The sequence below is a fragment of the Pleurodeles waltl genome, chromosome 4_1 (assembly GCF_031143425.1).
Source record: "Pleurodeles waltl isolate 20211129_DDA chromosome 4_1, aPleWal1.hap1.20221129, whole genome shotgun sequence".
NCBI classification, from domain to species: domain Eukaryota; kingdom Metazoa; phylum Chordata; class Amphibia; order Caudata; family Salamandridae; genus Pleurodeles; species Pleurodeles waltl.
Genome location: NC_090442.1, coordinates 28,321,635 through 28,347,916, shown reverse-complemented (window position 1 = coordinate 28,347,916; position 26,282 = coordinate 28,321,635). Strand labels below are relative to the sequence as shown.

Here is a 26,282-nt window from a genome sequence, read left to right as displayed (position 1 = left end):
CAGGAAGGTGTCACTCACTGCAGGGTGAGGCAGCAGCTCTGGTTTCATGGTCAGTGCGCAGGAAGGTGTCACTCACTGCAGGGTGAGGCAGCAGCTCTTTGGTCTTCATGCTTAGCGCTCAGGAAGGTGTCACTCACTGCAGGGTGAGGTAGCAGCTCTCTGGTCTTCATGTTCAGCGCGCAGGAAGGTGTCACTCACTGCAGGGTGAGGCAGCAGCTCTGGTCTTCATGCTCAGTCTGGTCTTCCTTCTCAGCGCGCAGGAAGGTGTCACTCACTGCAGGGTGAGGCAGCAGCTCTCTGGTCTTCATGGTCAGTGCGCAGGAAGGTGTTACTCACTGCAGGGTGAGGCAGCAGCTCTCTGGTCTTCATGGTCAGTGCGCAGGAAGGTGTCACTCATTGCAGGGTGAGGCAGCAGCTCTCTGGCCTTCATGGTCAGTGCGCAGGAAGGTGTCACTCACTGCAGGGTCAGGCAGCAGCTCTCTGGTCTTCATGCTCAGTGCGCAGGAAGTTGTCACTCACTGCAGGGTGAGGCAGCAGCTCTCTGGTCTTCATGGTCAGTGCGCAGGAAGGTGTCACTCACTGCAGGGTGAGGCAGCAGCTCTCTGGTCTTCATGCTCAGTGCGCAGGAATGTGTCACTCACTGCAGGGTGAGGCAGCAGCTCTCTGGTCTTCATGCTCAGTGCGCAGGAAGGTGTCACTCACTGCAGGGTGAGGCAGCAGCTCTCTAGTCTTCATGCTCAGTGCGCAGGAAGGTGTCACTCACTGCAGGTGAGGCAGAAGCTCTCTGGTCTTCATGCTCAGTGCGCAGGAATGTGTCACTGAAGGGCGAGGCAGCAGCTCTCTGGTCTTCATGCTCAGGAAGGTGTCACTCACTGCAGGGTGAGGCAGCAGCTCTCTAGTCTCCATGCTCAGTGCGCAGGAAGGTGTCACTCACTGCAGGGTGAGGCAGCAGCTCTCTAGTCTCCATGCTCAGTGCGCAGGAAGGTGTCACTCACTACAGGGTGAGGCAGCAGTTCTCTAGTCTCCATGCTCAGTGCGCAGTAAGGTGTCACTCACTGCAGGGTGAGGAAGCAGCTCTCTAGTCTCCAAGGTCAGCGCAGAGGAAGGTGTCACTCACTGCAGGGTGAGGCAGCCGCTCTGGTCTTCATGCTCAGTGCGCAGGAAGGTGTCACTCACTGCAGGGTGAGGCAGCAGCTCTCTGGCCTTCATGCTTAGTGCGCAGGAAGGTGTCACTCACTGCAGGGCGAGGCAGCAGCTCTCTGGTCTTCATGCTCAGCGCGCAGGGCGAGGCAGCAGCTCTCTGGTCTTCATGCTCAGCGCGCAGGAAGGTGTCACTCATTGCAGGGCGAGGCAGCCGCTCTGGTCTTCATGCTCAGCGCACAGGAAGGTGTCACTCACTGCAGGGTGAGACAGCAGCTCTGGTCTTCATGCTAAGTGCGCAGGAAGGTGTCACTCACTGCAGGGCGAGACAGGAGCTCTGGTCTTCATGCTCAGTGCGCAGGAAGGTGTCACTCACTGCAGGATGAGGCAGCAGCTCTCTGGTCTCCATGCTCAGCACACAGGAAGGTGTCACTCACTGCAGGGTGAGGTAGCATCTCTCTGGTCTTCATGCTCAGTGCGCAGGAAGGTGTCCCTCACTGCAGGGTGAGGCAGAAGCTCTGGTCTTCATGCTCCTCTCTGGTCTTCATGCTCAGCGCGCAGGAAGGTGTCACTCACTGCAGGGTCAGGCAGCAGCTGTCTAGTCTCCATGCTCAGTGCGCAGGAAGGTGTCACTTACTGCAGGGTGAGGCAGCAGCTCTCTAGTCTCCATGCTCAGCGCGCAGGAAGATGTCACTCACTGCAGGGTGAGGCAGCCGCTCTCTGGTCTTCATGCTCAGCGCGCAGGAAGGTGTCACTCACTGCAGGGCGAGGCAGCAGCTCCCTTCATGCTCAGTGCGCAGGAAGGTGTCACTCACTGCAGGGTGAGGTAGCAGCTCCCTTCATGCTCAGTGCGCAGGAAGGTGTCACTCACTGCAGGGTGAGGCAGCAGCTCTGGTCTTCATGCTCAGCGCGCAGGAATGTGTCACTCACTGTAGGGTCAGGCAGCAGCTCTCTAGTCTTCATGCTCAGCGCACAGGAAGGTGTCACTCACTGCAGGGTGAGGCAGCAGCTCTCTAGTCTCCATGCTCAGTGCGCAGTAAGGTGTCACTCACTGCAGGGTGAGGAAGCAGCTCTCTAGTCTCCAAGGTCAGCGCAGAGGAAGGTGTCACTCACTGCAGGGTGAGGCAGCCGCTCTGGTCTTCATGCTCAGTGCGCAGGAAGGTGTCACTCACTGCAGGGTGAGGCAGCAGCTCTCTGGCCTTCATGCTTAGTGCGCAGGAAGGTGTCACTCACTGCAGGGCGAGGCAGCAGCTCTCTGGCCTTCATGCTCAGCGCGCAGGGCGAGGCAGCAGCTCTCTGGTCTTCATGCTCAGCGCGCAGGAAGGTGTCACTCATTGCAGGGCGAGGCAGCCGCTCTGGTCTTCATGCTCAGCGCACAGGAAGGTGTCACTCACTGCAGGGTGAGACAGCAGCTCTGGTCTTCATGCTAAGTGCGCAGGAAGGTGTCACTCACTGCAGGGCGAGACAGGAGCTCTGGTCTTCATGCTCAGTGCGCAGGAAGGTGTCACTCACTGCAGGATGAGGCAGCAGCTCTCTCGTCTCCATGCTCAGCACACAGGAAGGTGTCACTCACTGCAGGGTGAGGTAGCAGCTCTCTGGTCTTCATGCTCAGTGCGCCTGAAGGTGTCCCTCACTGCAGGGTGAGGCAGAAGCTCTGGTCTTCGTGCTCCTCTCTGGTCTTCATGCTCAGCGCGCAGGAAGGTGTCACTCACTGCAGGGTCAGGCAGCAGCTCTCTAGTCTCCATGCTCAGTGCGCAGGAAGGTGTCACTTACTGCAGGGTGAGGCAGCAGCTCTCTAGTCTCCATGCTCAGCGCGCAGGAAGGTGTCACTCACTGCAGGGTGAGGCAGCCGCTCTCTGGTCTTCATGCTCAGCGCGCAGGAAGGTGTCACTCACTGCAGGGCGAGGCAGCAGCTCCCTTCATGCTCAGTGCGCAGGAAGGTGTCACTCACTGCAGGGTGAGGCAGCAGCTCTATGGTCTCCATGCTCAGCACACAGGAAGGTGTCACTCAGTGCAGGGTGAGGTAGCAGCTCTCTGGTCTTCATGCTCAGTGCGCAGGAAGGTGTCCCTCACTGCAGGGTGAGGCAGAAGCTCTGGTCTTCATGCTCCTCTCTGGTCTTCATGCTCAGCGCGCAGGAAGGTGTCACTCACTGCAGGGTGAGGCAGCAGCTCTCTAGTCTCCATGCTCAGTGCGCAGTAAGGTGTCACTCACTGCAGGGTGAGGAAGCAGCTCTCTAGTCTCCAAGGTCAGCGCAGAGGAAGGTGTCACTCACTGCAGGGTGAGGCAGCCGCTCTCTGGCCTTCATGCTTAGTGCGCAGGAAGGTGTCACTCACTGCAGGTGAGGCAGAAGCTCTCTGGTCTTCATGCTCAGTGCGCAGGAATGTGTCACTGAAGGGCGAGGCAGCAGCTCTCTGGTCTTCATGCTCAGGAAGGTGTCACTCACTGCAGGGTGAGGCAGCAGCTCTCTAGTCTCCATGCTCAGTGCGCAGGAAGGTGTCACTCACTGCAGGGTGAGGCAGCAGCTCTCTAGTCTCCATGCTCAGTGCGCAGGAAGGTGTCACTCACTGCAGGGTGAGGCAGCAGCTCTCTAGTCTCCATGCTCAGTGCGCAGTAAGGTGTCACTCACTGCAGGGTGAGGAAGCAGCTCTCTAGTCTCCAAGGTTAGCGCAGAGGAAGGTGTCACTCACTGCAGGGTGAGGCAGCCGCTCTGGTCTTCATGCTCAGTGCGCAGGAAGGTGTCACTCACTGCAGGGTGAGGCAGCAGCTCTCTGGCCTTCATGCTTAGTGCGCAGGAAGGTGTCACTCACTGCAGTGCGAGGCAGCAGCTCTCTGGTCTTCATGCTCAGCGCGCAGGGCGAGGCAGCAGCTCTCTACTCTTCATGCTCAGCGCGCAGGAAGGTGTCACTCATTGCAGGGCGAGGCAGCCGCTCTGGTCTTCATGCTCAGCGCACAGGAAGCTGTCACTCAGTGCAGGGTGAGACAGCAGCTCTGGTCTTCATGCTCAGTGCGCAGGAAGGTGTCACTCACTGCAGGGCGAGACAGGAGCTCTGGTCTTCATGCTGAGTGCGCAGGAAGGTGTCACTCACTGCAGGATGAGGCAGCAGCTCTCTGGTCTCCATGCTCAGCACACAGGAAGGTGTCACTCACTGCAGGGTGAGGTAGCAGCTCTCTGGTCTTCATGCTCAGTGCGCAGGAAGGTGTCCCTCACTGCAGGGTGAGGCAGAAGCTCTGGTCTTCATGCTCCTCTCTGGTCTTCATGCTCAGCGCGCAGGAAGGTATCACTCACTGCAGGGTCAGGCAGCAGCTGTCTAGTCTCCATGCTCAGTGCGCAGGAAGGTGTCACTTACTGCAGGGTGATGCAGCAGCTCTCTAGTCTCCATGCTCAGCGCGCAGGAAGGTGTCACTCACTGCAGGGTGAGGCAGCCGCTCTCTGGTCTTCATGCTCAGCGCGCAGGAAGGTGTCACTCACTGCAGGGCGAGGCAGCAGCTCCCTTCATGCTCAGTGCGCAGGAAGGTGTCACTCACTGCAGGGTGAGGTAGCAGCTCCCTTCATGCTCAGTGCGCAGGAAGGTGTCACTCACTGCAGGGTGAGGCAGCAGCTCTGGTCTTCATGCTCAGCGCGCAGGAATGTGTCACTCACTGCAGGGTCAGGCAGCAGCTCTCTAGTCTTCATGCTCAGCGCACAGGAAGGTGTCACTCACTGCAGGGTGAGGCAGCAGCTCTCTGGTCTTCATGCTCAGCGCGCAGGAAGGTGTCACTCACTGCAGGGTGAGGTAGCAGCTCTCTGGTCTTCATGCTCAGCGCACAGGAAGGTGTCACTCGCTGCAGGGTGAGGTAGCAGCTCTCTGGTCTTCATGCTCAGCGCGCAGGAAGGCGTCACTCACTGCAGGGCGAGGCAGCATCTCCCTTCATGCTCAGTGCGCAGGAAGGTGTCACTCACTGCAGGGTGAGGCAGCAGCTCTCTGGTCTTCATGCTCAGTGCGCAGGAAGGTGTCACTCACTGCAGGGTGAGGCAGCAGCTCTCTGGTCTTCATGCTCAGCGCGCAGGAAGGTGTCACTCACTGCAAGGCGAGGCAGCAGCTCCCTTCATGCTCAGTGCGCAGGAAGGTGTCACTCACTGCAGGGTGACTCACTGCAGGGTGAGGCAGCAGCTCTGGTCTTCATGCTCAGGGCGCAGGAAGGTGTCACTGCAGGGCGAGGCAGCAGCTCTCTGGTCTTCATGCTCAGCGCACAGGAAGGTGTCACTCACTGCAGGGCGCAGGAAGGAGTCACTCACTGCAGGGTGACTCACTGCAGGGTGAGACAGCAGCTCTGGTCTTCATGCTCAGTGCTTAGGAAGGTGTCACTCACTGCAGGGCGAGGCAGCAGCTCTCTGGTCTTCATGCTCAGCGCGCAGGACAAGGTAGCAGCTCTCTGGTCTTCAAGCTCAGCGCGTAGGAAGGTGTCACTCACTGCAGGGCGTGGCAGCAGCTCTCTGGTTTTAATGCTCAGTGTGCAGGAAGGTGTCACTCACTGCAGGTTGAGGCAGCAGCTCTCTGGTCTCCATGCTCAGCGCGCAGGAAGGTGTCACTCACTGCAGGGTGAGGCAGCAACTCTCTGGTCTTCATGCTCAGCGCGCAGGAAGGTGTTACTCACTGCAGGGCGAGGCAGCAGCTCTGGTCTTCATGGTCAGTGCGCAGGAAGGTGTCACTCACTGCAGAGTGAGGCAGCAGCTCTTTGGGCTTCATGCTTAGCGCGCAGGAAGGTGTCACTCACTGCAGGGTGAGGCAGCAGCTCTCTAGTCTCCATGCTCAGCGCGCAGGAAGGTGTCACTCACTGCAGGGTGAGGCAGCCGCTCTCTGGTCTTCATGCTCAGCGCGCAGGAAGGTGTCACTCACTGCAGGGTGAGGCAGCAGCTCTCTAGTCTTCATGCTCAGTGTGCAGGAAGGTGTCACTCACTGCAGGTGAGGCAGAAGCTCTCTGGTCTTCATGCTCAGTGCGCAGGAATGTGTCACTGAAGGGCGAGGCAGCAGCTCTCTGGTCTTCATGCTCAGGAAGGTGTCACTCACTGCAGGGTGAGGCAGCAGCTCTCTAGTCTCCATGCTCAGTGCGCAGGAAGGTGTCACTCACTGCAGGGTGAGGCAGCAGCTCTCTAGTCTCCATGCTCAGTGCGCAGGAAGGTGTCACTCACTGCAGGGTGAGGCAGCAGGTCTCTAGTCTCCATGCTCAGTGCGCAGTAAGGTGTCACTCACTGCAGGGTGAGGAAGCAGCTCTCTAGTCTCCAAGGTCAGCGCAGAGGAAGGTGTCACTCACTGCAGGGTGAGGCAGCCGCTCTGGTCTTCATTCTCAGTGCGCAGGAAGGTGTCACTCACTGCAGGGTGAGGCAGCAGCTCTCTGGCCTTCATGCTTAGTGCGCAGGAAGGTGTCACTCACTGCAGTGCGAGGCAGCAGCTCTCTGGTCTTCATGCTCAGCGCGCAGGGCGAGGCAGCAGCTCTCTACTCTTCATGCTCAGCACGCAGGAAGGTGTCACTCATTGCAGGGCGAGGCAGCCGCTCTGGTCTTCATGCTCAGCGCACAGGAAGCTGTCACTCAGTGCAGGGTGAGACAGCAGCTCTGGTCTTCATCCTCAGTGCGCAGGAAGGTGTCACTCACTGCAGGGCGAGACAGGAGCTCTGGTCTTCATGCTGAGTGCGCAGGAAGGTGTCACTCACTGCAGGATGAGGCAGCAGCTCTCTGGTCTCCATGCTCAGCACACAGGAAGGTGTCACTCACTGCAGGGTGAGGTAGCAGCTCTCTGGTCTTCATGCTCAGTGCGCAGGAAGGTGTCCCTCACTGCAGGGTGAGACAGAAGCTCTGGTCTTCATGCTCCTCTCTGGTCTTCATGCTCAGCGCGCAGGAAGGTGTCACTCACTGCAGGGTCAGGCAGCAGCTGTCTAGTCTCCATGCTCAGTGCGCAGGAAGGTGTCACTTACTGCAGGGTGAGGCAGCAGCTCTCTAGTCTCCATGCTCAGCGCGCAGGAAGGTGTCACTCACTGCAGGGTGAGGCAGCCGCTCTCTGGTCTTCATGCTCAGCGCGCAGGAAGGTGTCACTCACTGCAGGGCGAGGCAGCAGCTCCCTTCATGCTCAGTGCGCAGGAAGGTGTCACTCACTGCAGGGTGAGGTAGCAGCTCCCTTCATGCTCAGTGCGCAGGAAGGTGTCACTCACTGCAGGGTGAGGCAGCAGCTCTGGTCTTCATGCTCAGCGCGCAGGAATGTGTCACTCACTGCAGGGTCAGGCAGCAGCTCTCTAGTCTTCATGCTCAGCGCACAGGAAGGTGTCACTCACTGCAGGGTGAGGCAGCAGCTCTCTGGTCTTCATGCTCAGCGCGCAGGAAGGTGTCACTCACTGCAGGGTGAGGTAGCAGCTCTCTGGTCTTCATGCTCAGCGCACAGGAAGGTGTCACTCGCTGCAGGGTGAGGTAGCAGCTCTCTGGTCTTCATGCTCAGCGCGCAGGAAGGCGTCACTCACTGCAGGGCGAGGCAGCAGCTCCCTTCATGCTCAGTGCGCAGGAAGGTGTCACTCACTGCAGGGTGAGGCAGCAGCTCTCTGGTCTTCATGCTCAGTGCGCAGGAAGGTGTCACTCACTGCAGGGTGAGGCAGCAGCTCTCTGGTCTTCATGCTCAGCGCGCAGGAAGGTGTCACTCACTGCAAGGCGAGGCAGCAGCTCCCTTCATGCTCAGTGCGCAGGAAGGTGTCACTCACTGCAGGGTGACTCACTGCAGGGTGAGGCAGCAGCTCTGGTCTTCATGCTCAGGGCGCAGGAAGGTGTCACTGCAGGGCGAGGCAGCAGCTCTCTGGTCTTCATGCTCAGCGCACAGGAAGGTGTCACTCACTGCAGGGCGCAGGAAGGAGTCACTCACTGCAGGGTGACTCACTGCAGGGTGAGACAGCAGCTCTGGTCTTCATGCTCAGTGCTTAGGAAGGTGTCACTCACTGCAGGGCGAGGCAGCAGCTCTCTGGTCTTCATGCTCAGCGCGCAGGACAAGGTAGCAGCTCTCTGGTCTTCATGCTCAGCGCGCAGGAAGGTGTCACTCACTGCAGGGCGTGGCAGCAGCTCTCTGGTCTTAATGCTCAGTGTGCAGGAAGGTGTCACTCACTGCAGGGTGAGGCAGCAGCTCTCTGGTCTCCATGCTCAGCGCGCAGGAAGGTGTCACTCACTGCAGGGTGAGGCAGCAGCTCTCTGGTCTTCATGCTCAGCGCGCAGGAAGGTGTTACTCACTGCAGGGCGAGGCAGCAGCTCTGGTCTTCATGGTCAGTGCGCAGGAAGGTGTCACTCACTGCAGAGTGAGGCAGCAGCTCTTTGGTCTTCATGCTTAGCGCGCAGGAAGGTGTCACTCACTGCAGGGTGAGGCAGCAGCTCTCTAGTCTCCATGCTCAGCGCGCAGGAAGGTGTCACTCACTGCAGGGTGAGGCAGCCGCTCACTGGTCTTCATGCTCAGCGCCCAGGAAGGTGTCACTCACTGCAGGGCGAGGCAGCAGCTCCCTTCATGCTCAGTGCGCAGGAAGGTGTCACTCACTGCAGGGTGAGGTAGCAGCTCCCTTCATGCTCAGCGCGCAGGAAGGTGTCACTCACTGCAGGGTGAGGTAGCAGCTCTCTGGTCTTCATGCTCAGCGCACAGGAAGGTGTCACTCACTGCAGGGTGAGGTAGCAGCTCTCTGGTCTTCATGCTCAGCGCGCAGGAAGGCGTCACTCACTGCAGGGCGAGGCAGCAGCTCTCTGGTCTTCATGGTCAGTGCGCAGGAATGTGTCACTCACTGCAGGGTGAGGCAGCAGCTCTCTGGTCTTCATGCTCAGTGCGCAGGAAGGTGTCACTCACTGCAGGGTGCGGCAGCAGCTCTCTAGTCTTCATGCTCAGCGCGCAGGAAGGTGTCACACTGCAGGTGAGGCAGAAGCTCTCTGGTCTTCATGCTCAGTGCCCACGAATGTGTCACTGCAGGGCGAGGCAGCAGCTCTCTGGTCTTCATGCTCAGGAAGGTGTCACTCACTGCAGGGTGAGGCAGCAGCTCTCTAGTCTCCATGCTCAGTGCGCAGGAAGGTGTCACTCACTGCAGGGTGAGGCAGCAGCTCTCTAGTCTCCATGCTCAGTGCGCAGGAAGGTGTCACTCACTGCAGGGTGATGCAGCAGCTCTCTAGTCTCCATGCTCAATGCGCAGCAAGGTGTCACTCACTGCAGGGTGAGGCAGCAGCTCTCTAGTCTCCATGGTCAGCGCGCAGGAAGGTGTCACTCACTGCAGGGTGAGGCAGCCGCTCTGGTCTTCATGCTCAGTGCGCAGGAAGGTGTCACTCACTGCAGGGTGGGGCAGCAGCTCTCTGGTCTTCATGCTTAGTGCGCAGGAAGGTGTCACTCACTGCAGAGCGAGGCAGCAGCTCTCTGGTCTTCATGCTCAGCGCGCAGGGCGAGGCAGCAGCTCTCTGGTCTTCATGCTCAGTGCGCAGGAAGGTGTCACTCATTGCAGGGCGAGGCAGCAGCTCTCTGGTCTTCATGCTCAGCGCGCAGGGCGAGGCAGCAGCTCTGGTCTTCATGCTCAGTGCGCAGGAAGGTGTCACTCATTGCAGGGCGAGACAGGAGCTCTGGTCTTCTTGCTCAGTTCGCAGGAAGGTGTCACTCACTGCAGGGTGAGGCAGCAGCTCTCTGGTCTCCATGCTCAGCGCACAGGAAGGTGTCACTCACTGCAGGGTGAGGTAGCAGCTCTCTGGTCTTCATGCTCAGTGCGCAAGAAGGTGTCCCTCACTGCAGGGTGAGGCAGAAGCTCTGGTCTTCATGCTCCTCTCTGGTCTTCATGCTCAGCGCGCAGGAAGGTGTCACTCACTGCAGGGTCAGGCAGCAGCTCTCTAGTCTCCATGCTCAGTGCGCAGGAAGGTGTCACTCACTGCATAGTGAGGCAGCAGCTCTCTAGTCTCCATGCTCAGCGCGCAGGAAGGTGTCACTCACTGCAGGGTGAGGCAGCCGCTCTCTGGTCTTCATGCTCAGCGCGCAGGAAGGTGTCACTCACTGCAGGGCGAGGCAGCAGCTCCCTTCATGCTCAGTGCGCAGGAAGGTGTCACTCACTGCAGGGCGAGGCAGCAGCTCTCTGGTCTTCATGCTTAGTGCGCAGGAAGATATCATTCACTGCAGGGCGAGGCAGCAGCTCTCTGGTCTCCATGCTCAGCGCGCAGGAAGGTGTCACTCACTGCAGGGTGAGGCAGCCGCTCTGGTCTTCATGCTTAGAGCGCAGGAAGGTGTCACTCACTGCAGGGCGAGGCAGCAGCTCTCTGGTCTTCATGCTTAGTGCGCAGGAAGGTGTCACTCACTGCAGGGCGAGGCAGCAGCTCTCTGGTCTTCATGCTCAGCGCGCAGGGCGAGGCAGCAGCTCTCTGGTCTTCATGCTCAGCGAGCAGGAAGGTGTCACTCATTGCAGGGCGAGGCAGCTGCTCTGGTCTTCATGCTCAGCGCGCAGGAAGGTGTCACTCACTGCAGGGCGAGACAGCAGCTCTGGTCTTCATGCTCAGTGCGCAGGAAGGTGGCACTCACTGCAGGGTGAGGCAGCAGCTCTCTGGTCTCCATGCTCAGCGCGCATGAAGGTGTCACTCACTGCAGGGTCAGGCAGCAGCTCTCTGGTCTTCATGGTCAGCGCGCAGGAAGCTGTCACTCACTGCAGGTCAGGCAGCAGCTCTCTGGTCTTCATGGTCAGCGCGCAGGAAGGTGTCACTCACTGCAGGGTCAGGCAGCAGCTCTCTGGTCTTCATGCTCAGTGCGCAGGAATGTGTCACTGCAGGGCGAGGCAGGAGCTTTCTGGTCTTCATGCTCAGGAAGGTGTCACTCACTGCAGGGTGAGGCAGCAGCTCTCTAGTCTCCATGGTCAGCGCGCAGGAAGGTGTCACTCACTGCAGGGTGAGGCAGCCGCTCTGGTCTTCATGCTCAGTGCGCAGGAAGGTGTCACTCACTGCAGGGCGAGGCAGCAGCTCTCTGGTCTTCATGCTTAGTGCGCAGGAAGGTGTCACTCACTGCAGTGCGAGGCAGCAGCTCTCTGGTCTTCATGCTCAGCGCGCAGGGCGAGGCAGCAGCTCTCTAGTCTTCATGCTCAGCGCGCAGGAAGGTGTCACTCATTGCAGGGCGAGGCAGCAGCTCTCTGGTCTTCATGCTTAGTGCGCAGGAAGATATCATTCACTGCAGGGCGAGGCAGCAGCTCTCTGGTCTCCATGCTCAGCGCGCAGGAAGGTGTCACTCACTGCAGGGTGAGGCAGCCGCTCTGGTCTTCATGCTTGGAGCGCAGGAAGGTGTCACTCACTGCAGGGCGAGGCAGCAGCTCTCTGGTCTTCATGCTTAGTGCGCAGGAAGGTGTCACTCACTGCAGGGCGAGGCAGCAGCTCTCTGGTCTTCATGCTCAGCGCGCAGGGCGAGGCAGCAGCTCTCTGGTCTTCATGCTCAGCGAGCAGGAAGGTGTCACTCATTGCAGGGCGAGGCAGCTGCTCTGGTCTTCATGCTCAGCGCGCAGGAAGGTGTCACTCACTGCAGGGCGAGACAGCAGCTCTGGTCTTCATGCTCAGTGCGCAGGAAGGTGGCACTCACTGCAGGGTGAGGCAGCAGCTCTCTGGTCTCCATGCTCAGCGCGCATGAAGGTGTCACTCACTGCAGGGTCAGGCAGCAGCTCTCTGGTCTTCATGGTCAGCGCGCAGGAAGCTGTCACTCACTGCAGGTCAGGCAGCAGCTCTCTGGTCTTCATGGTCAGCGCGCAGGAAGGTGTCACTCACTGCAGGGTCAGGCAGCAGCTCTCTGGTCTTCATGCTCAGTGCGCAGGAATGTGTCACTGCAGGGCGAGGCAGGAGCTTTCTGGTCTTCATGCTCAGGAAGGTGTCACTCACTGCAGGGTGAGGCAGCAGCTCTCTAGTCTCCATGGTCAGCGCGCAGGAAGGTGTCACTCACTGCAGGGTGAGGCAGCCGCTCTGGTCTTCATGCTCAGTGCGCAGGAAGGTGTCACTCACTGCAGGGCGAGGCAGCAGCTCTCTGGTCTTCATGCTTAGTGCGCAGGAAGGTGTCACTCACTGCAGGGCGAGGCAGCAGCTCTCTGGTCTTCATGCTCAGCGCGCAGGGCGAGGCAGCAGCTCTCTAGTCTTCATGCTCAGCGCGCAGGAAGGTGTCACTCATTGCAGGGCGAGGCAGCCGCTCTGGTCTTCATGCTCAGCGTGCAGGAAGGTGTCACTCACTGCAGGGTGAGGCAGCAGCTCTCTGGTCTTCATGCTCAGCGCACAGGAAGGTGTCACTCACTGCAGGGTCAGGCAGCAGCTCTCTGGTCTTCATGGTCAGCGCGCAGGAAGGTGTCACTCACTGCAGGGTTAGGCAGCAGCTCTCTAGTCTTCATGCTCAGTGCGCAGGAATGTGTCACTGCAGGGCGAGGCAGCAGCTCTCTGGTCTTCATGCTCAGGAATGTGTCACTCACTGCAGGGTGAGGTAGCAGCTCTCTGGTCTTCATGCTCAGTGCGCAGGAAGCTGTCGCTCACTGCAGGGTCAGGCAGCAGCTCTCTGGTCTTCATGCTCAGCGCGCAGGAAGGTGTCACTCACTGTAGGGTGAGGCAGCAGCTCTCTGGTCTTCATGCTCAGCGCGCAGGAAGGTGTCACTCACTGCAGGGTGAGGCAGCAGCTCTGGTCTTCATGCTCCTCTCTGGTCTTCATGCTCAGTGTGTAGGAAGGTGTCACTCACTGCAGGGTGAGGCAGCAGCTCTCTGGTCTTCATGCTCAGCGCGCAGGAAGGTGTCACTCACTGCAGGGTGAGGCAGCAGCTCTCTGGACTTCATGCTCAGTGCGCAGGAAGGTGTCACTCACTGCAGGGTGAGGCAGCAGCTCAATGGTCTTCATGCTCAGTGCGCAGGAAGGTGTCACTCACTGCAGGGCGAGGCAGCAGTTCTGGTCTTCATGCTCAGTGCGCAGGAAGGTATCACTCACTGCAGGGTCAGGCAGCAGCTGTCTGGTCTTCATGCTCAGCGCGCAGGAAGGTGTCACACACTGCAGGGTGAGGCAGCAGCTCTCTGGTCTTCATGCTCAGCGCGCAGGAAGGCAGTGCGCAGGAAGGTGTCACTCACTGCAGGGTGAGGCAGCAGCTCTCTGGTCTTCATGCTCAGTGCGCAGGAAGGTGTCACTCACTGCAGGGTGAGGCAGCAGCTCTCTGGTCTTTATGCTCAGTGCGCAGGAAGGTGTCTGTCCCCATGTGGTCCAGACCCTGGTTACGTGGAGTGGTGTTCTGTGGGTTGCGCAGAGCACCTTGTTTGAGAGGCAGCAGTCGGGACATGGAAGGTTGCATAGGAAGAAGGATGTCAAGGTGTGTGCATCTGTGAGATGCATGTTCAAAGACCACCTTCTCTCTGAAGATATAGTTGCAGCTAGCCTTATACATACCCCTTCCCAAGATGGTGCCTTTTCCAGGATATATCTCACTTGCCATGATTTCTGTCCCTCATGTTTTTCTCTGCTCTGCAAGTAATTTCATAATACTCTGATCCTGGGAATATACTCTCCTGAATATTAATTATTTGGAGAGTCTGGAACACTGACTCAATCTTATGAAGACCTGAAACCTTTTCATGTATATAAAATATATTGGATCGAGAAAGTCAGGAAGAAACCAAGGAAAAAGCAGCTGTGATAGAAATGGAAAGGAGAATGAAAACCTGAAGTGGACCAGCTCTGGAGCAGGTTTGAAAGGTGGCTGCTGACCCTTGGGTGGGTGATTGCTATTTTGAAGCAGGAGGAGTGAGGAGCAGCTGCCAGGAGCCCAGATGCTGTCGAGAAAGCAGCCCCAGGTGAGAGTGACTCACAGCTTGCACCTGCGGACCTTCGCATGGTCTTCTGAAAGCCAGGAAATGTGGAACCGCAGACACCTCACACTGTTGTCTTCACACCGGCGGTGTCTCCTCCTCCCTGTAAGCTGGTATGCTTACAGGGAAATACACTCTGCTCAGCTCCCCCATCCTGTTCGAGGTGGCCCATCATGCCAACTCCTAGTCCCTCTACTGTGTAGCCGTCTGGGAGGAACACACAAAAGCCAACTGCCAGCTATCATGTCACCCAGGAAACAAGCGGCAGGCACCAAATGGTTAGAACATGAAAATTACTTTCTAAGCGTGTCATTTTCAGAATGGTAACTTAAAATCTAACTTTGCCATTAAAGAGGATTTTAAATTACAACTTCTTAGACACCAAAGATAACATTTCTACCCACTCACAAGCAAAAGTACCACTTATTAAATGTAATAAGGTAACCCTGTATTATCCTACGGGAGAAGAAAGCTCACAAGAGTGAAAAACAAATTTGTGAGTTTTCCACTACCTGGACATGTAAAATTTAAACATACATGCCAAATTCTGAAATACAATGAACCTGCCATATGGGCTGTTTAGGCCATATCCTAGGGGTGATGTTATATCAAATGCAATTTAAGCTTGGAAAAGGGGTTATTTTGCCAAGTTGAATTGGCAGCCCTTTAAATCATCTCTCAGACTTGCAATGGTAGGCCTGAGAGATGTTTTAAAGGGCTACTTTAGTGAGTGGCATAACAAGTGCTACAGGCCCACTAGTACAATTTAATTTACAGGCTCTGAGTACATATAGCACCACTTTAATTGGGACTTATAAGTAAATAAGATGTGCTATTTTGGTATAATCCCCAAAACTGCACAAGCAGTTTGGCACTGGTTAGCCATAGTAAATTGCACAGAGACCTAAGGCCAATAAAAACAAATTCAGAAAACTAGGTGGGATGAAGGCAAAACATTTGCCTTCCATCACTTTCCTTGTTCACCTTGATCCTCCTGCGTTGTTGCGTATCCTGTCCTCCCACTTCACCTTCAGCGTTATGTTGCTTGCCCGGGCCCCATCTGCATTGATGCTTGCTGCATCGTTGTGGCCTGTCATGTTATTGTTGTTTGCCCCTTCCCCCTGCCCTCCTCCTGCATTGTGTTGCTTACCTTGGTATTGCTGTTCGCCTTGTGGAGGCTGCTTGCCCCATAATTGTTGCGTGCCCCATTGTTATTGGTTGCTCCATCATTGTTGCTTGCCCCATGATTGTTGCTTGCCCTGTTGTTTGACCTGCCCCCTGCTCCCCTCCCGTGTTTTGTTGCTTGGCCTGTCCCCCCACTTTGTACTGCTTGCCCAGTCTTCTCACCCTATCTTCTGCATTGTTGTTGCACGCCCCATTGTTGATGTTTGGCCTGTTGCTTTTGCTTGACCCGTTGTTGTGCGTCTATTTGTTGTTGTTTGCCTTGTTCCTCCTGCTCCCGGGTTGTGTTGCTTGCCCCGTCCCCCTGCCCACTCCCTGCATTGCGTAGTTTCCCCCATTCACCTCCTGGCACCTTCCCGCCCCCACCCGCGCTGTTGATGTTTGCCCTGCCCACCTGCATTGTGTTGCTTGGCTGTGTTGTGTCCTTCACGATTTCCCCCTTCCGGTGTTGGGCTGCTTACCTCTCGTTCCCCCGCCAGAAAAAAAGCATGGTGTGTCATGCCACTTTTTCCTTACTTTTAGGTGTGCTGTGCGGCAGCTGTCTGCTGTACAACATAGCTCAAAGATGTTGAGAAAGTCAATGGATCTTGCATAGAAAGAGCTGTTAGCTTTGCCAGTGCTTGTTGACTATTAAGGCTAAAGCCTCATACTTTGCCTAGTTCATTTCTTTTGTTAGGTGGCTCAAAACACCAAGATGTTGTCCGCGGATGGGGCACATTTGTGGTTATTCCTGATAAATGTTATTCCTGTATAGTGAGTGTGGCACCTCACTCTGTCTGCCTTCGGCTCTATATACAGTGTGAAAATGATAGTAGAGAGGGGGCCGCCCTGTTTTACGCCCCGGAGTATGTTTAGTGGTGGCGGCATTGCTCCATGTATGCTCAGTACTGTTTGTGGATTGGCGTAGCTGTTAAAGACCCATCTAACCAAGGTTCGGCCAAATTCAATCAAGTTTTTCTCATGGGCTAGTATGTTTGTGAATATATTGCCATCCACATTCAGGAGATTGCCATTGACAGAAATGCACCATATTTACAAGATACAGCGCAGTTTTGCCCTTTTCCCCTGTGCTGGTGCACAAATTGCTGCCTAGCACCAGCGCAGCAGGCCTCGAAAAATCATAAAAATGTTACTAGACCAGCAGGTCGAGTAAATTGAATAATCTACTTGATGTAACTGTAATGTACTTGACCTATAAACAGGTCTCAAATTGTGTGATCCTGGGCAAATAGTTTACAGAGTTGCCTTTATCTTCATTCTCACACATGGTTGCACCTTCAAATATGTGAGCTCAGCATTCCTGCAGTACAGAAAAACCTCTTTTGTTTGATTAAGTAGACCAAAGAGTTTGCTTCATATTTCACAAGAATCTAGCCCACATATAGGGGACACATGAACCATGATTTGCTTTTAGTTTACTTATAGCATTACCATCAGGGCAGGAGTGTTTCCCAGTTTGTTTAAACACTCACTTAAAAAAAAATATTACTAAACCATGATGTGGTAGCATACTGTCATCTAGTGTTTTGAACCCCTCACAGGTGAGTAGTTGCGCTCTACAAAAACTGACTGACTAACCTACACATAGTGAATTACCAAGAAATGTCCAAAAACCTTTCCACTAACTTGCAGATTTACTGATAAAACTACATACTGTATTAACAATCTGTGAAAATTGGGTTTCAGAAAATATACCCCTTGCACATCAACACTTATGTATTCTGATTTGTTTTCATCCTATTACAATATTTTTTCATCATGCAGAAATACAAAAAAAATTCCTTTCACAACTACTGATATATTTTTTTTAATGTTTGTACAGTTGACTTAGTCATTTTAAATGTTGTGTGTTAAGAAAAACCTGGCACCCTGTAGCCTGTTATTTCACACCCTAAACAGCAGGTCAGACAGATCACCTTTCAAAATCCTGCTACCCTGCAGTCAGAAAGAAAATTAATTACAAGACAAACTGACTCTTGACCTCTGTCTGTGAACACAGAGCAGATGTGAGATGCAAGAACATGATTTAAAAGCTTCTTTTATTGCACCTCTACTGTCCGAAGGAACAGAACACTTGTTCTTTGTCAACTTGCCAGAAGGGGCGAGTAAATCCTAAAAATAGCTCGACCTGATCAAATATGACTCGCCATAGCGAGTGGTCAAGTAGATTTTTTGAGCCCTGTGCAGTACACTTGAAAAGAGGAAACAACGTGGATAATTAAAATAAAAATAAGAGTTATTTCTCCTTGTTGCGCCTGCTGCGCACTGGGAAGTACAGTTTTGACGCATTCCCAGGTTTAGATTCTTGTCAATTTCAGAATGCGTCAATACCCATGAGTCATCAATCAATCAATTCCCTTTTTGTATTGGGCTGCACTGTCACCCCTAGGGGTATCTGGGCACTGAACACTCACGCCACCACCCATGGTACACCTCCCTTACACAGTGTTAGGCAACGCAGCAACTTGTGCTGCACTGCCTTACACAATACCTACAAGGCAATGAGAAGCCACGCAAAGTGGCTTTGCGTGGCCTTGTAGATATGGGTCTGCGCTATGTGCCGCTGGTGCGTCACCAAAAGTGATGTACCAGCGGCATACGGGGCTTGTAAATAAGCCCCTTGGTGTCCAAACTTTGGAACTTCCCTTTCCATTCATCTTAGGAGAAATGGAAACTTATCAAGTTGTAGGAAGCAGCTGAAAACGTATCTCTTCAGTTAAACAGTGTATTTCCTGACCAATTCTGTCAGTGCTGGATTGCCCGACTTGGGTAGCCAAGTGCTCTACAAAACCCTGTTAATAATAATAATTCACGACACATCAATGATCATAGTTTGCGATAACCCGGGGCCTGGTATTGCAATAAAGAACTGAGAGCATTTACATGCCCCAGATCTCGTGGAGACGTACAGATAGTCACAGTGTGAAAATAATTAAGACCTAAGGAATGATACATAAAGGCAGAGCATCAGACAGGAGAACATGAGACTGCGTCTGTCAAGCGGTGAGCAGGGATAATCCTTGGGTAAATAATGCTGTTATTGTGTTAATTGTTTTGAAGTGCAATTTTTAAGAAACTGAACCATAACATTGGGGCTGTAGGGCGATAAAGTGTTCTGTATAACCGTATGGAGGAGCTATCCGAGCCTGGTGCATTATTTATTTATTTGGAGCTTGGCTATACTTGCTATGACTTCCTCTGTCCGTATAGAGCAGTCAGGCTCTTCTGCATGTGACACACTGAGTGATGTTAAATTGGTTGATGCTCAACAGTTGTGTATAAGTTCCAGGGGCTTGGCCTCAGCTGTATACAGCATATGATAGCTCCTGAATGCATTTGAGATGCCCGACCCATCTGTTATTTTGAGTCCTCTCGTCTCCTTCCCCCTAGATTTGCAAGGTATAATCTTGCCTGCTTTATTCCCACCCATTCTTTGGTGCATCATAATTCGTAGTGTGGTTTGTTTGTGTCTATCATTTCCATATGGGCTCTGATGACTAGAACTGTATGCCATTTTTTTAAGCTGCTGGTTCTCTTATGAATTACCTGTAATTCTTCAATTTTTTGTTTCAGTTTGTCTCTTTTGTTGTTGTATAATCTTATTTTGCCTGGTTTCTATCGCAGCCAAGTTGTCCTTTATAACCTCACCTCATGGGTTTTCCAGAAAGTGAAGATGTCCTGGGAGTCGCTGTCCCTGATATAAAGGCTGTCTGTTCTTGGATCTCTTCTCTTATAGGTTTGCTTTGTACCCTGTTATCCCGTAGTCGCTACAGTTCTTGAATGCAGTTATGTAGTGGGATGTTGACGTTATGGGTACTTGCTCTGCCAGAGACATTGGGCCTATCTCTAAGAAGGCCTATGGTGCTGATGTAATAGTCTAGTCATGAGTAGGTTGGATGTAACGCAGAGAAGAAAGTATAATCTCTCTTGGCAGGTGTAATGCTTGATGTAAGTCCACTTCAACGAACCATTGTGCCCCTTCTCGTGTAAATGTGTGTTGGAAACTGACTTCTTTGCAGATGTCTTCCCACTTTTTGCACCCATTTGAAATGCTGATGTTGGTTTTCGACTCTGACAGTGCACTGAAGCCTGCTAAACCAGCTCCTGTGCCAGCGTTCTTTGCCCTAAAACCAACCTACTCAATTATGAAACAATTGGCAGGACTTTAGTACTCCCGTAAGTCCCTAGTAAATGGTGCCCCTGGTACCTAGGGCATGGGTACTAAAGAGGGTCCCTAAGGGCTGCAGCATGTATTGTGCCCCCTAAGCGGCCTCCATAAAAATTACACACAGCCAGCTATTGCCAACTGCGTGTCATGGTGCAAGCCAAGAGTGCAAACACAGCATGGCACGCTCATTGTGTGCCATGCCAAGCGTCACTGCATTTTTATATGTAAGTCACCCCTACAGCAGGCCTTAGGAGCCCTAGGGCAGGGTGCATTATAATACATGTGAAGGCCTGTCTGTGTGAGCAGATCTGACCCTGTGATGTCCAGTTCAATCGCTAGATATTTCAAGTGAACAAGGAAGCCATCTTAAGGTATCTACTGAGCATTGGTCATAATGAGTTACCCAACTATATAATGGCTTCACCGAAACCTATGGTGTTTGGTATCAAACACCTCATCTTAATAAATCCTGACTGATGCCAGTATTGGATTTATTATGACATGCACCCAGAGGCACTTTAGAAGTGCCCCCTGAAACCTTCTGGTCCTCTAGTGTGCTGGTTTCAATCAGCCTGCCACCACTGATGACGTTCTGACCCCCCTGGAGGTGAGAGCCCACATTCTCAGAGGCCAGAAACAATGCCTGCTCCATAGGAAGGTGCTATCACCTCCTCCAGCATGATGGCTGTTAAAGCTGCATACCAAGGCCAGGGACTTCAAAGTACCTGCCGCCATTGCTATGCGATCCCGGCTTCCTGCAGACCTGGGAGAGGGAACCCTCTTCTGTGAAGCCCATTTGGCACCAGAGGCCCATTTGGCACCAGGACAGGCAGTAAATTAGCTCTGCAGGTAGGCTTGTTGCACTACCAGGCTAGTCACACCCCTAGGTGAGCTGCCTGATGTGGTCCACGAAGGAAGGGTTCCACCAACTTGTTTTTGGTAGAGCTAGGAATTCTAGAACAGTTCTGTAGTGTAGGGAATACCCACACACAGTTCCATAATTAGTGGTAGACATAAATTTAGTTGTTGGTAGGGAACCAGATCATTGTTTTCTGTACTTCCCCCTTTTTATTCTAACTTTGGTAGGGGTGCCATGTTGTATTAAAGATAGTTTTCTTGGGCACCTTGAGACACTTTTAGCAGTTTTGCCTGCCCCGCTCACATCCGCTTAAAAAAAGATCTCTGGCAAAGAGCCCTCTAGTAGGGACCGTCAGTCATTGCAGTGCCACCTGGACGAGGAGCATGGTCCGATAATGAAGCATGTCACCCAGTGGTGATTGAGGGCTACTGTTCCTGTAAGACTAATGCATGTGGTCCCTGAAAAGTACCCCTACCCTAATTGGCGGAATGGAGTCCATTCTTTTGGAACACTGTACCTCATAAGCACCACCTATGCACTGCCTCTGTTTGTACCTCATAAGCACCTACCTGTGCACCGCCTCTGTTTGTACCTTTCAGACGAGCTTCTAAAAATAAAGCTTGTGATCCCCGATCTGCCAGCCATGGCCATTTGATTATCAGGCTGTTACCTGTTTTCTGCTATGTACATGTTCCAGTTGCTCCCCATGTTTTGACTAACAATGAGCTCTGTAGAGTGAGTATGCAGATATAGGGGCGTGGGAGGCAGGTGATGAAAAGGAAATGAAGTAAACCTAGCAATAAGAAATTCCCAAAGGTAGAAATGCTCCATTGACCTGCGGCCAACAGACGCCTCCTCCAGCTCAGCCAAAGGCCCATCTGGCTGCAAAGTAGCCTCCTCGGCACCACACAGACAACACTGAGTCAGATACCCTTGAAAGGAACAAAAAGCAACAGTAGTTTAATATGAACACATCTGTTGGCTGCAGGGACATGTCAGGTCAATTACTGATTGTGATGGATTCACTCTATTAACAGCTAAATGACTGATATTGCTGCTGTTTGTGTGCCTTGTCTGCGCGTATGATGTCTAGGTAGGTATTCCAATGAATCCCTCATTCTGTTTTACAAAAATCCCTGGAAGAAGCTGAAAGTGCAACAGAATCTGAACTTTATCTGCTTTAGGAGGAACTAAAGAAACTCTTGTTTGTGTAAAGTGTCAGGGCCAGAACAAGGTTGTGTCAGCTGCACTAGTTTCAGGGAGATGGAGGGATATTATGGTGATAGAAAATCCACCTCAACTCACGATAATGCTTTAATCTTCCAGGTTTGGAGAAACCAGAAATGCTTGATCCACCCCCAGGGGGCTATGGAAGTGGCAAAGATAACTTAACAAACAACAAGGTAAAGACCGGAGTTGGCAACCTAAAACGACATCAGCGCAAACACACAGGGGAAAAACCAACATTAAGGAAACTTCAAAGAACACACACGGGAAAAACCATTCAAATGTAGCGAATGTGTGTTGCGGTATTGTTCTTTATCGAGCCTAAAACAACATCAGCGAAGGCATACAGGGGAAAAACCTTTCAAGTGCAGTGAATGTATGAAGAGCTTCAGTTTTTTATCAAAACTAAAATGGCATCAGTGCAAACACACAGGGGAAAAACCATTCAAGTGCAGTGAACAGGGGAAGCGCTTTAGTTTTTTATCAAAACTAAAACAACATCAAAGCAAACACATAGGAGAAAAACCATTCAAGTGCAGTGAATGTATCAAGAGCTTTTATCAATCATCAGAGCTCCAAAAACATCTGCGAAAACACACAGGGGAAAAACCGTACCACTGCAGTGAATGCACAAGTAGTTTTAATTGTTCCTCAACATTAAGGAAACTTCAAAGAACACACACATGGGAAAAACCATTCAAATGTAGCGAATGTGTGTTGCGGTATAGTTCTTTATCGAGCCTAAAACATCAGTGAAGGCATACAGGGGAAAAACCTTTCAAGTGCAGTGAATGTATGAAGAGCTTCAGTTTTTTATCAAAACTAAAACGACATCAACACAAACACATAGAAGAAAAACCATTCAAGTGCAGTGAATGTATCAAGAGCTTTTGTCAATCATCAGAGCTCCAAAGACATCAGCGAACACACACAGGGGAAAAACCATACCATTGTAGTGAATGTGTGAAGAGCTTCAGTCAGTTATCAAACCTCCAAAAACATCTGCGAACACACACAGGGGGAAAAACCATTTAGCTGCAGTGAATGTGTGAAGAGCTTTAGTCAGTTACCAGCCCTAAAAACACATCAGCGATCACACACAGGAAAAAAAAACATTCAAATGTGCAATTCTCCAACCTACAAACAGCAGCTAACACACACCATCACTAAACAAACAGAAATAATTATAGAAATGCAGCACATTTGGCAGTAATGTAAGTATTACAATAATACTAACCCATCTGTGAACACACACAGGTGCAAAAAAGTGCAGTTACTGTGAGATGAAGGAATTACCGAAAAAGATACAATTACAAATATGTGGAACTTTCAAATACCAGATGATAAAAAGCAGATGATGGAAACCCTGACTAGTCTGAGTGAAGAAAAGAAGAGATATTTGTAGGATTATAAAAGTGTCTGTATGAAACTGGATTATTGGTTGAAGGGAGTGAGAACCCTGTTCGAATATTAATCACAGTCCTTGTCAGGGTGAACTACAAATGTCACTAAATAAACTTGAGATTAACCCTCTGGTTAAGCAGTCAGGCTTAACGTATGGGCAATGTGTAAAGTATTCCAGTAGCACTCTATAAGTAATAAAGTGAAACACAACACAAAAAGAATAAGAGTCCCAAACCAATTAGAAAAATAGAAGATATTTCAATAAATAAAGTGGAACCATGACAACAAAAATCCAATCAGTAGAATCGGTTTTATGTTTTTACAGTTTTAGTAAAAATAGCATCAAATGGCGCGAAGCACCAATTATGGGTATCGGATTGCACAGGAACAGGACACCCTCAGGGTGACCGCAGTGAAGCACGGGTGGATCATGGACCAGGTTTAATTAGTGCCTTTGGTGCGAAGACGCTGTGTTGGACCTGGTGAAGCCACCGTTAAAGGGTTGTGTGGTGCTGTCATGTGAGATTGCATCACCCCGCACCGGGTCTGGTGAAGCGCCGATCGGGAGTGGCGTAGTGCTGCTATGTGAAGCGCTGCGTCTGGCCCGGTGGAGCTCAAGATTGGGAGCTGCAGGGTTCTGCGATGCAAGTCTCTGCGTCAGGTCCGATAAATCTGCTGACCAGGAGCTGGGTGGTGCTGTTCTGTGAGGCGCTGTGCCATTGTGCGCTGCGTTCAGTGAAACCTTCAGTTGAGCAGTTAGAAGTACACTCTGGCTCTAGCCAAGGGTCCATGATGTGGAGGACAACACTTGGGGGAGGTCAGGACTCGGTCCCACAGAGGGCAGCAGTGTTTAATCTATGGCCAGTGGGGCTATTGCTTCTTTTCCACTTTTGATACTTGATCCTTCCCCCATGAGTCTGAACACAATCAAATCCCATCTAATGTAAAAACTTGCTAAACGTGCCACTTTCAAAATAGTAAGCTGAAATATCATTTTACTATTAAAGAAGATTTTAAATTACAATTCAAATGAGTGGAAGAAGTATTTCTCTATCTGTTCTCAAACTGAAGTTATCACTTATTAAATGTAATAATGTAACCCAATGTTAATATAGGGAAGGCGAGCCTTGCCACAGCGGAAAACGACTTTGGGGGGTTTCGCTGCCAAGACATGGAAGCCATAAGTACCCATGTCCTACTTTTTACATATCATGCTCCCGGCCCTATGAAACGTTATTTTGCCAGGTTGAAATGGCCGTTTAAAACTGCATTACAGGCTGCAGTGTCGGGCCAGAGACAGGTTTATTGGCCTACTTTAGAGAATGTCACAATGAGTGCTCCTGCCCGCTAGTAGTATTTCATTTACAAGCCCTGGGGATATGCAGCACCATTTACTAGGAACCTATAAGTAATTTACATTTGCTAATTAGGTATATACCAATTTTACCATGTTTGTAAGGAAGAGCATAAGCACTTTATCACTAGGTAGAAGGAGTAAAGTCCTAAGGCCTCCAAAATGGGTTCAGAAAAAATCCCAGGGATGCCTTGCAAAAGATGGACATTTCCAACAGTGTCTTCTTCCACATTGCAGGAAGAAACGCGAAAACCAGGACAATACGTTTCGCCAATGCAATTTCTAATGACTTTGTCAATGTTTTTTTTTTACATATTGCAGAACATTTGAGCTGCTGTGCAATATCGCTTAAAGCTAAGAAAAGCGCTGTGACACAGACAGTGCTGGCTGCTTCACAGTGCTTTTTTTATTTTAAGCCTTGTTGCACAGCAGCTCAACTGCTGTGAGACATGTAAAAAAACATTGACAAAGCCAATAGATTTTCCATAGGTGAAACTTATTGACTTTGCAAATGCTTGTTCTATTCTTTAATGAGCTTTTGGTTTGCCTGGCAATAGTTAGTTTGTTGGAATGTTGGTAGCATAATTATATGCATGCGACAAGATATAGATAGTTTAGAAGTATCCATTTCTTGTCTTAAATGACCATAGTTTATAAAGAGTTGATTTGTATTTCTGATGTCCTTGGCCCCTTCTGATATCTAATGAAGATCCCTCTCTGCTGGGGTACAGGGGTTGGGAAAGAAGGTTGGTAAAATAATGGTCTGAAAGATGTGAAATCCTGAGACAACTTTGGTCAGGAATAAAGGGAGCGTTCCTAAAACCACCTTATTCAATTGAAAAACAATGAATGTTTTATTGAAGATAAAACATGGAACTCATTGACTCTTCTAGCTGAAGTAACAGATATTCAAAGGCAGTTTTCCATTAAAGATGCTACAAAGTAGCTCTATGAATATGTTCAAAAGTAGAAGCCATTAATTCTGACAGTACCAGATTTAGCTCCCAAGTTGGAGATGCAATTTTATTAGGAGGGAACACTTTTTTAAGTGCCTAGAAAAAGGTTTATGATGGGTTAATTTAAAGACTGAAGTTTGTTGAAGTTTGTTGTGGTGATTTTCTGTATGCGGTTATAGTTGAAGGATGCACTTTTATGGAAGAGATTTGTAACTTGGCTTTCGGTCAATGAAGTGGATAAGGAATCAAAACTTTGTCCTGACATGAAATGGGGTTATGTCCTTTAGTGTGGCACCGTACCCAAACTCTTTTCCATTTTAGAGCATAATAAGATCTTGTGAATGGGCATTTCACATACTTTAGTATGTCCATACAAACCTGAGGTGGGTTAAGGTATCCATATGGTCGGGCCTCAGGAGCCAGACGGCCAAATTCAAGGATTGGAGTTTTGACTGTTGGACTTGCCCTTGGAGTCTGGTCAGCAGGTCTGGTCTGCAGTAGAGTCTATTGTGCCATCCTAGTGATATGTTTGTGAGGTCCAGGAACCACCATTGGCTCAGCCAAAACGGTGCAATTAGAATCATCTTGATATTCGATTTGCTAAGTTTCACAATCACTGTTGGGATTGGTAGCATTAAAGGAAATGCATAAACAAATGCTGTTGACTGATTGATCAAAAGGGCATTGCCCACTGTGTTCTGGTGCCCAGAACATAGTACATGTTGCTATGGCGATCAAATATAACATTTGGGATCCCTAATTTCAAAAGATGTTTCTTATTACTTCATTGTCTAGGTCCCATTTGTGATTTTCCTTGTGGTGTAAACTGAGGAAATCCGCTTATAGGTTCTGATTTCCTTGAGTGTGATTTGCTGATAGAGGGATCTCTCTGGTTAGATCCCAACGCTACATCGCATGAGCCTGCCTTTATTTTGTTTTTTCTTGCTTGTTCGTGTAATGCATGCCGGTGGGGTTGTCTGTCTGAATCATGGTTTTGTCTGATTTTAGAAAAGGTAGGAAAGCTTTTAGGGTTAGAAGAACAAAATTCAATTGTGAATGATTGATATGGAGCATTTGTTTCTCAAGCTCCAAACATTCCTTTGATCAGATGTGATTTTTTTCTTCCAAATGGTACATTTTTTCTTTTTTTACTTCGGTCTATTCTCACTCCCAACTAAGT

At 51.3% G+C, this 26,282-nt stretch overlaps 1 pseudogene; it reads left to right on the top strand.

Annotated features, from left to right (window-relative positions):
- Positions 1-21,766: 21,766 nt before the first annotated feature.
- The window catches only part of LOC138286945 (zinc finger protein 845-like), an 81,598-nt pseudogene continuing 77,082 nt past the window's right edge, over positions 21,767-26,282 (top strand).